Source organism: Nyctereutes procyonoides, unplaced genomic scaffold (assembly GCF_905146905.1).
Source record: "Nyctereutes procyonoides isolate TBG_1078 unplaced genomic scaffold, NYPRO_anot_genome, whole genome shotgun sequence".
NCBI lineage: Eukaryota > Metazoa > Chordata > Mammalia > Carnivora > Canidae > Nyctereutes > Nyctereutes procyonoides.
The window spans coordinates 30,511,915-30,521,261 of record NW_026575146.1 but is presented as its reverse complement, the minus strand read 5'-3'; the positions used below and the strand labels follow the sequence as shown (position 1 = coordinate 30,521,261).

The 9,347-nt window shown below is 49.9% G+C and overlaps 1 non-coding gene across 1 annotated transcript; it reads left to right on the top strand.

Annotated features, from left to right (window-relative positions):
- The first annotated feature begins 2,026 nt into the window (after positions 1-2,026).
- Positions 2,027-2,129, top strand: LOC129501078 (U6 spliceosomal RNA). The gene has a single exon (XR_008662647.1). It is a non-coding gene; the product is annotated as a U6 spliceosomal RNA (small nuclear RNA).
- The last annotated feature ends 7,218 nt before the right edge of the window (positions 2,130-9,347 follow it).

Below are 9,347 nucleotides of genomic sequence, written 5' to 3'. Positions count from 1 at the left end.
ACATCACCTCTCTTATTCCTCAGCTGTTGGTTTGGCCTGATGGGTCCAGTTGCACTTTGCACACGTGTGGATGCCTTTGCAGCTGCCACCGACTGCGTTTTTTGAGCCCATAGCTTCCTTCAGGAATGCGATAATCATAGTTTGAATTCTGTGGCATGCTTTAGCTGGAAGAAGTGATCACGGTGGGAGGGAAGAGGACAGTTTTCTTCAGATATTTGATCTGACCTCCTGCTGAAGCGGGACTGGACTTCCACAGATCTAAAACCCTCAGAGCAGCAATTCTTCAATGAGGGCGTGATGGTAAGTCGAGTCATTTAGGGACCCCTTTCTCTGCTGAGATGCTGAGGATTACCAGCCTGCAGGGACACTCACTTGCTAGGACATCAACCACATACCGACTTCGCCAGGGGCTGATTGTATTGAGCGCCATTGCTGTCCATAGGAGCATGACCCATTTCTTAGGAATATTAGGATGCAAAAAATTGAGATCCGTCAGATGGGACTAAACATCCCACAAGATCAGCTAAACTATATATAATTTTCCTATCGTTTTATTCCTAAGGCCTCACAGGGCCTGACATGCGGCAGATGCTCCAAAATGCTCTTTTAAGTATTGTTTTATTTTATGAATTAAAAATAAATGACTTCAGGAAGCAAATTTCATTTTAATAGAAGTGGAATGATCTAATAAGAAGCACTGTCCAAAGCGGGCCGTCAGGAGAGACAGTGAGTTCTCCATCTATGGAGGAATTCAAGCACAAGCTGGGGACTCTGATACATCAGCTGGATAGTTGACCGGGCCTGGGAAGCCAACAGAGCGGCAGCCAACTTGGCTCCAAGGCCAAGGGAAAAAATTCCAAGCCTTCTTTCGTGACCACAAAGAGATTCATTACTTGAAAGGTATAAAAAGACGCATCCTGTAAAATCATCCGTTCAAACCAGGGGACCAAATCCTTGTGCCTTTTTTTCTGGGAGTTCTGTGTTGATGTTGAACCACAGCTTATTAAATCCTAAGTTTTTAATTTCTGTTTACAGTACTCCCAGATTTTTTTTTTAAACTAAGAAACCATTCGTACCTTTTAAAGTCTCCACGAATGTGGCCTTCTCCTCTAGAGCCCCGTAGGAAGCTGATGCACGGAAGCCCAAAGCGGCAGCCTAGCCGAACAACCCAACTGCTTCTACCTGCAGAATCAAAAGCTCAGCGCACCTCTTGCTCACACTCCTTCCGAAGCCAACGGTTCAAATTAGCTTTAAGGGCGGCCCCCAGGAGAGTACAACCATTTCTCGAAACACCAGAAGGTTCTAGGGATTTCTCTCCCTCCCCCCCACCCTCTGCCTTCTTCCTTCTTCTCCTTTTCACCCTTTCTTCTTCTCTTCCTGCTGAATGGAGTTTGCCATCCGAGGGAAGCATCCCGCCCTCATTAATGCGGAACATCTGCCGCCCATCAGAGGCAAGTAGCCGAGTGGCAGGAGGAGGGGCAGGCCTGGGCCCAGCCCGCAGGTGGCCGTGGTGATCTCCTGGGGAAGAGCGCCACCTCTCATTGGGGACCCGTGCGGCTGTCCGTGGGCCGGAGTTTGACGACCTGTCCCCGGACCAGTGGATCTGTCTGTCCACCAGACTTTCCCTGTTTGCACAGCATCTGATGACTTTGTCCACCAACAGCGGGAGAGTCCCTGACACTGTGCATCCCATCCTGCCCGCCTTAGGGGGAGCGCACAGGAGGTGGGTGCTCTGGAAACAAAGCCTGGGCTCCCTCTGTCCCTATGTTCTGTCCCCATCTGTGAATCCCCATTTAAGGGCCATGGGTAGAGTGCCTGGGATCCCTGGGTGGCTCAGTGGTTTAGCGCCTGCCTTCAGCCCAGGGTGTAATCCTGGAGACCTGGGATTGGGTCCCATGTCGGGCTCCCTGCAGGGAGCCTGCTTCTCCCTCTGCCTGTGTCTCTGCCTCTCTGTCTCTGTCTCTGTCTGTCTCTCTCTCTCATTAATAAGTAAATAAAATCTTAAAAAAAATAATAAGGTCCATGGGTACCCGCCTCTGCAGTGCACGTACTACAACTGGAGCAATACAGGATGAGCATCTTCCCTGCGCAAGGATGACACGCAAATTCGTGAAGTGTCCCATCTTTTTAGGAAGTGCCTAGAATGTCTCAATTAAAGAATATATTTTTTTAAAAATTTAAAGATTTTATTTAATTATTCATGAGACGCACACACACACACACACACACACACACACACACACAGAGGCAGAGACACAGGCAGAGGGAGAAGCAGGCTCCATGCAAGGAGCCTGATGTGGGACTCGATCCTGGGACTCCAGGATCACGCCCTGGGCCAAAGGCAGGCACTTAACCTCTGAGCCACCCAAGTGTCCTCCCCAAATTTTTTTAAAAGAATATATTCTCTGGGTTCTGCTATGATGGCCCCAGACAGTGTTAACTTCCTCTTTTTTTTTTTTTTCCTATTGTGGGTTTTGATTGTTTTGTTTTTGCCCCCGCCAGAAATTGGTTTTATGTGATGTGCCCAGGTCTTAGGTTCCTGGGAACCTATGGAAAAAAATTCCATAAAACATCAAAAATTTCCATAAGACATCAAGCATAATAAAGAGTAATGGAAAATGTGTCACCTGTGTCTCTCAGGAATACATAAATGAAATCTTTTTCTTAAAAAAAAAAAAAAAGTATTACTCTCTGGTGAATTTGCACAACCTGCCTAAGCTCGACGTCCTGAGGGAATACTGATTAATGCACATCTTACGGGGTTGTGTTAAGATTAAATGCAGCGACACATCCAAGGTCCCAGGTGGAATGCTCAGCCCCCCAGCAAATAAACCTTCATGTATTTTAGTATGAGGAGATTCCTGACTCTTGCTGTTCTTACGGTTCTATGGGATAGATAACCTGGAATATTTGGGTGTATAAACTCTCAAAACATTTTATCTAGGTCTCCGTCACATATGCATACAGCTGTAGCTGAGACTTCACCTCCAAGGACATGGAGCAAATTCGAGTGTCATGAACAAACAAAAAAACAACAAAGAAAAAAATCCACAGTTAACAATAAGGATTCACAAGTTTGAGAGCTGAACCCAAGGATAGCTGCTCTTTATTCTGACCTTATCACTCTTGTCTTCAGAACTACTCCAAGAGAAGAATCGACTTAAGGATGTCTTCTCGACTCTACACCTGGAAAATGTTCCCAATAATCTCACACCTTTTTTAAATGTACAGTCTTACAAATGTCATATATATGTGTCCCTTTTTTTTCATTCTCATCACAGATAACTTGCTCTATTTCCTTTATTTTTGCTTTTACTTCTTTCCCCCTTTATTTTTACTCCATATCCTCTTTTAGATCATGAACTTCACAAAGGCTGGACTCCTGTTTAGTTTTTTCCCTCCACTATACCCATGTGCAAGCTCTGTAAATGCTCCAAAGATCAGTAATGCCCTGACATTGCATCAACTTGCTTTCATGCTGCCCCTCTTTACCTCCCTGTTGCGGGTATGTCCTTGGGAAGTTTGCTGGAGCTCTCTGAACCTTAGCTTCTTTGTTCATAAAATGAAGACAACCTTGCAGAGTTGCAGTGAGACTTTTAAATACTATCTGGAGCGTCACCCGGGTGGCTCAGCGGTTGAGTGTCCGCCTTCAGCTCAGGGCATGACCCTCAGGTCCTGGGATAGAGTCTGACATGGGGCTCCTTGCATGGAGCCCGCTTCTCCCTCTACCTGTGTCTCTGCCTCTCTCTCTGCATCTCTCATGGATAAATAAATAAAATCTTTATTAAAAAATAAAAATAAACAACTAAACAAATAAATAATATCTTGAAAGCCCTTAGCACATAATAAGCCTCCAATATCAGGTCACTATCAGTGTTTCTGTAGGTTTTCTACTAGCATTATGTTCACCACCGTCATTGAGGCCATCAACTCTGTACCTCAGATTCCCAAGAACCAAAGAAAAACACGGGAAAGGAGATAGGAAAAGCCAGGGAGGCCTGGGGAGAGCAGAAAGTTGACCCTCAGTGGAAACTAGCCAGCACAGGACAGTGGTTCCCAGATCCAGAAAGAACCAGAAAGAACACTGGTGGGATGGTGCCCCCTGGTGCCCATCCCCTGAGACTACAGGTGACACCTGTGGGAGGCGGGGAGTCGTGGCCAAAGGCACCTGCAGCAAGCTCTCCTTGGGTCCACCCGGAGGCTGGAAATGGGCCTCCATCCCCCGTGCCCCCAACAAGGAGGTGTGCACCCCGGTCTGCTCAACAGCCCTTGGCCAGGTGGCTGCTTGAGGCCCTCTGTGCTTGCAGAGCAGCTCAATGGCTCCTAGGCAGCGATGAACGAGCTGATCCCGAAGCAGCAGAGGACACGCCACGATGCTCTGAGACTTGCACGTTGAACCGAGTCCTCGGCCTGCATGGAGAATTTTTTTTTCCTCTCCTCAAAATCAGGAAAAACAGGATCACCATTGGTGGAAGCCTAAAGAAAGACAGATTATCGGGGAGGGCAGGCGCCCCCGAGGATCCCCAAGCTGGAACGGGTGGAGGCGTCGGGTGGTGCAGATGCAGGGTCCCGCATCCCTGGGACACAGCAAGTCCCGAGCCACCACCCTTCTGGCCTTTGTTCGCCCGTCCCGGGTGGGATCCGGGAGGACAAGCCGATCCCAGCCCTGGGGGGAACCCGGGCGCCCCAGGACCAGGCCACGGGTCCTGCAACCTCGAGGCCACGTCGGCCGTGGCTCAGCATCTTGGACCGGGAGGCGCTGGGAGGATGCAACAGCCGGGCTGCCGTCTTTCGGCAGGACACCCCCCTGCCGGACCCCGTCGGCCTGCTGGCTGGACGAGCCGAGAGATGCTTGGATGGGTGCTCCCCGGGGACAGCAGGCCTGGCAGCGAGGGAGCCCCCGGGCACGCATGGACCCACCACTGCCCCTGAGCCGCGCTGCCACCTGCCCCCAGCACAGGCCGCGCGGCCCAGAGAGCCTGTGGGGACCAAGAGGGCACTGGGCCAGGCTGGAAACCGCTGGCCCAGGCTCGGGCCCGGGCCCCCCGAGTCACGCCTCGAGCTCCTGGCCTGGGCCACTCTGCTACAGATTGGCCAACAGGTCCTTAAAACAAGTCATTGGTTTGGTAGCCTGCAAACAGCCTCGCTACTCCGGGCTCCCCCCTCGCCTCCCCGGCTCACACCGTGTCCCCCCTCCGGGAACCTCTCTGGGAACCCCTCCGTCCGGTGTCCCCATCCTCAGAAAACCAACCGACAACCGGCTCAGGAGCTCAGGCCCAAACTGCTGCAGTCGGAGAATTTCCAAGCTCGAGCCGGACGCAGAGGACGAGATGGGGGCGACACAGCGGCTGAAGGTCCCGGTGGAGCTGTGGAAAGCTCCGGGCCCTGAAGACGGACGTCAGTGGAGACCTGCGGCCTCCCGGGAGGACCAGCGGGAAGAACCATTTGCTCCGACCGTGGAGAGCAGAACAACACGGGGATGTCGTCCTAGGCCATGTAGAGACCCCCCCGCCCCCCGCTCGCCACCCCGGGGACATGCAGAGGTGACTGTCACGGCTTGTAGTGGCCAGTGGCTTGGAGCCACGCTGGAAGAAGGCTGAAGAAGGCACATCCCCCGGCCACGTCAGGGCCACCCCGCGGCCACTACAGGCCGCTTCAGCAGGAAGCCTTCGGGGCCTGTGGTTCCGGGGCAAGCAGCCCACCCTGATGTCTTTGTGGCAACTGCTACCCTGGGCCACGGGCCAGAGAAGCGGCAAAGCAGGACGAAGCCCACCCTCCTCCTGAATCAACGTTCCTTCTGTGACGTTCCTTCGCTCCCACACCTTCCAGGCATGAGCTGGGTTCTGGCTCTGCTTTTGCCGGGTCACCTCAAGGGTCAACACCTTCCTCTAATGCCCCCGTCCATCCAGAGTCTCCGTCAGGGCCACACTCAGGAGCTTTCCTATGCCACTAAAAGAAAGAAAGGAAGAAAGAAAGAAAGAAAGAAAGAAAGAAAGAAAGAAAGAAAGAAAGAAAGGAGGGAGGGAGGGAGGGAGGGAGGGAGGGAGGGAGGGAGGGAGGGAGGAAGGAAGGAAGAAAAGAAAGAAAGAGAAGAAAGAAGAGAAAGAAGAGAAAGAAAGAAAGAAAGAAAGAAAGGAGGGAGGGAGGGAGGGAGGGAGGGAGGGAGGAAGGAAGGAAGGAAGGAAGGAAGGAAGGAAGGAAGAAAGAAGAAAGAAAGAAAGAAAGAAAGAAAGAATAAAGAAAGAAAGGAAGGAAGGAAGGAAGAAAGAAAGAAAGAAAGAAAGAAAGAAAAGAAAGAAAGAAAGAAAGAAAGAAAGAAAGAAAGAAAGAAAGAAAGAAAGAAAGAAAGAAAGAAAGAAAGAAAGAAAGAAAGAAAAGGGAGAAAGAAAGGGAGAAAGAAGAAAGAGGGGTTACATGTAAAACTTGTTTCTTTTCTTTTCTTTTTTTTTTTTTTACTTGTTTTAATATAAACATACCATCGGTTCTCTGCTACTGGAAAAGGAATAAGGAATTTGTTTATAAGCATTTTCTCCTTGGCCACATAGGCCATGGCTCCCTAACCTCAGCACTCGTGACCCTTGGTGCTGGGAGCCTGGCCTGTGCTTGTAGAATCTAGCAGCAGTCCTGGCCTCTGCCCACTACATGCCACCCCCACTCTGTGACAACCAAAAAAACATCTCCGAACTTGGCCATGTGTTCCCTTGGGGCAAAATCACCCCGAGGCTTGGCATCGCTGGTAACGATCAACTATTAACTCCCTTTAATCCGTAAAAATACAGCAAGCAGAAGCAGTGTTTCCTCTCTGAATATCTCCGGGGGGGGGGGGGCACCAAAAAACCTTGGATTTTGGTGTCTCTGCTCTTTGTCAGCTCCTAACGCGTCCTTATGATTGTTGTCAGGGCGAATTTTCTCAATCGATCCATCGCCATCCGTTCTCTTCCCCAGTATTTTACCTAAATAACGGTTTGCAGAAGCTGCTTCACACCTAGGCTCTCACTTATCCGCACGGTGATGGGAAGCAGGGACCGACGGCCTGCTGCCGGTGGGGGGGGGGGGCAGCAGATGTCCCAGGGGGACAGAGATGTGGAGGGCAACAGTCTGCAGCCACTGTTCACTGGCTACGAGCCTTAGGCCAGTTGCTCAGCTCGTGCACAGTGCGGTGCTCTCATCGGCAACGTGGGACTCGTCTCGGAGGGAGGCTGAGAGGACTGAAGCGGGGTGAGCTCTGCTGCACGCATGTCACTCGCGGAGGCCTGGCCCACGGCAGCTTGTGCCGAACACCCAGACCGGAGGGTCGTGTGCTGCTGCTACACCAAAGCAACATCTTCACTCTGCCCTTTAAGGGTCTGATCGCTAGAAACATCCTCAGAGGTGACCCAGTTTGGCAGACAATTTCAGGATATTCACGGATTCGCCGCAAGTGCGCACTGAGCCCAAGGGAGAGTCTACCAACTTCATCTCTTCTTCTAACTGACTTGGGCACATGGTGCCAAATAGTTTTCCTTGCCCATGGCTTAAAATGGACAACCCTTCTGCAGGAGCAAATTGATGCCTATTTCCCCCCAATGCTACAGATTGGCCAACAGGTCCTTAAAACAAGTCGTTGGCTTGGTAGCGTGCAAACAGCCTCGCCAATTTCCCTTCAAGAAAATTAATGAAAAAAAGAAAGAAGAAAGAAAGAAAGAAAGAAAGAAAGAAAGAAAGAAAGAAAGAAAGAAAGAGCAAAAGGGTAATTGGTAAAAAGGGGTCAAGATCATCCAACATGATTAGTCGCTCTATCGGTTTCCTATCCCTGCTATAACGCATCACCACAAACCTAGAACACTGAATCCAACACCAATTCATTATCTAACAGCTCCGGAGGTCACAAGTTCAAAACAGGCCTCACGGAGCTAAAATAAAGGTGTTGGCCAGGCTGCGTTCCTTTCTGGAATCTAATGGTCCTGCCTTTTCTGAGTTGTAGAGATTGCCCAGACTGCTGGGCTCATGACCTTCTCCCATCTTCAAAGCCAGCAATGGCCAAGTAGACAATCGCAGGGCATCGCTCCAGTATTTAATCTTCTGTCTCTCCCATGTTCAAGGACCCTTGCGACTACATTTGGCCCGTCTGGATAATCCAATATGACCCCCCATGTCAGATCTAGCTGCTTAACAAACTGGATTCCAACTGCTGCTATTCCCCTTTTGCCGTGTAATTCGCAGGCTCCGGGCATCAGTGGACAGACATCCCTGGGAGGCCACTCGTCCATGTGCTATAGTCACTTCCTTCCTGGTAGTTTTGATGACAGGAAAAGAACAAACCCTGTTACAGGTCCTGATCAATCTTTGGAGCTTAGAAAAGCAACACGTTGACAGTACTTTTTGAATTGTCATAACCGTTTATTTTTGGATACTGAAAGCCCCTCAAAAATCCATTATCTGATCGCTGGGTGTTATATAAGACGGACGAATCGCTGACCTCTACCCCCGAAACCAGTAATCCATTGCGTTAATTAATTGAGTTTAAGTAAAATCTTAAAATATTTTTAAAAACCCATCATCATCTCTCAAATAGGGCCTCTCAGAAACTACACGTCCGCAGTTCATCATTTCTCATCACCTTAATGTCTTCTAACTCCTGAAAACTTTGGCAGCTGGAGACATTCCTTTAGCTCACTACACAAGGTATAGAGAACTGCCCCGTATTTTGTAAAGCACATTGCACACACCAGGAGAGCAAGCCATGAAGACTAAATAAAGCTGGCACGAATGGGGAAATCAAGGCACCACTGGCCAAAGAAGGGGACAAGGCCACTGGGAAAGAAACTATACAGGTTTCACCGTACATTTACCACCTGGCTTGCAGTGCCATCTCTAGAATGTTCCTCATTACATCCTTCTGCAAGTCAAACACCCTCATCTTTCTTATTCCTCTGGACCTTGCGTTTGTCTTTGTTCTCCTCCAGGGGACCTGACCGGTTGGTCTCCGATCCTTCCTTCACTTAGCACCACCTAGCACCATAAAAACAGCTTCTCGTTCCTCATCCTAACCACTTTCAATACACGCCCCACTGGCCTTGGCATTCATTTGGTGCTTCGTCATATTTACTCCTGGTGCCTCACTCTCCACAACAAGAATCTTATGCCCTCACTCTTCATGACCATGCAGTGCCTTCTCCTCCATTCACAGATATTCTGGTTTCCTCTCCTCCGAGAAGCATGGTAAGATTGCACACCACAGCCCCACTTTAGAGTCAGATACGGGGTTGCTTATTTTGGCCGATGACATGTAGAAAGGTGCTATGTCATGTCCAGGGACAGGCTTCAAGAGGCTTGACGGCACACTCCCCCACCCCCAGTCTCTACCA